This window comes from Sapajus apella, unplaced genomic scaffold (genome assembly GCF_009761245.1).
Source record: "Sapajus apella isolate SASKATOON/1434 unplaced genomic scaffold, GSC_monkey_1.0 scaffold68, whole genome shotgun sequence".
NCBI classification, from domain to species: Eukaryota; Metazoa; Chordata; class Mammalia; order Primates; family Cebidae; genus Sapajus; species Sapajus apella.
This window is the reverse complement of record NW_022437008.1, coordinates 3,066,335-3,067,633: the sequence shown is the minus strand read 5'-3', so window position 1 is coordinate 3,067,633 and position 1,299 is coordinate 3,066,335.

The window sequence follows — 1,299 nt, the reverse complement described above, 5'->3', positions numbered from 1 at the left end:
AAAAAAAAAAAAAAAAAAAAAAAAAAAAGAATAATAACAGAGGAAACAAGTATTGAATAGCTATCAAAATATTTGAAATATTTTAAAAATGTATTTTCGATCCAGTCTGTATGTTAATTATGTACCAAATAAGAAGGTCTAGCAGTGAGTCCAACGTTCAACAGCTATTCAAAAAAAAAAAAAAAAAAGTATCAACCTTGGGCTGGGTATGGTGGCTCATGCCTGTAATCCCAGCACTTTGGGAAGCTGAATTGGGAGGACTGCTTGAGCCCAGAGTTTGAGATCAGCCTGGACAACATATCGACACCCCATCTCTGCGAAAAATTTTAAAAATTAGTGGGGCGTAGTAGCACACATTTGTATTCCTAGCTACTTGGGAGGCTGAGGCAGGAAGATCACTTGAACTCAGGCATTCAAGGGTCCAGTGAGCTATGATCCTGCCACTGCACGCCAGCCTGGGTGACAGATGAAGACCCTGTCTCTAAAAATAACAATAACAGTCATAATAATCATCATAATAGTATCAACCTCATAGGGTCTTTGATCATTAAGGTAATAAATGCTCAGAATAAGACTTGGCATATAGAGGTCATTAAATGAATGCTTGGTCTCTTGCAGTCATTCCAAATGTAAATCCAGAAGATTGGGATGATACATGGATAAAAAACCTGAAGTGTTTTTCTGTTTTGGAGGCGGAGCCTTGCTCTATCAGCTAGGCCGTAGTGTAGCAGTACCGTCTCGGCTCACTGCAACATCCATTCTCCCGCCTCAGCCTCCTGAAAAGTTAGGGTTACAAGCAAGCGCCACCACGCCTGGCTAATTTTTGTATTTTTAGTAGAGACCGGGTTTTGCCATGTTGCCCAGGCTGGTCTCAAACTCCTGACATCAAGTGATCTGCCTGCCTTGGCCTCCCAAAGTGCTGGAATTACAGGCATGAGCCCCTGCACCTGGCCAGAAACCACAAAGTTTTTTGTTTGTTTGTTTTGAGATGGAGTTTTGCTCTGTGGCCCAGGCTGGAGTGCGTTGGCAAGATCTTGGCTCACTGCAACCTCCACTTCCCAGGTCAAGTGACTCTCCTGCCTCAGCCTCCTGAGTAGCTGAGATTACAGGCGCCCACCATCACACCAGGCTAATTTTTTGTATTTTTTTTTTTTTTTTTTTTTGAGGCGGAGTCTCGCTCTTGTTACCCAGGCTGGAAGTGCAATGGCGCGATCTTGGCTCACCGCAACCTCCGCCTCCTGGGTTCAGGCAATTCTCCTGCCTCAGCCTCCTGAGTAGCTGGGATTACAGGCATGCACC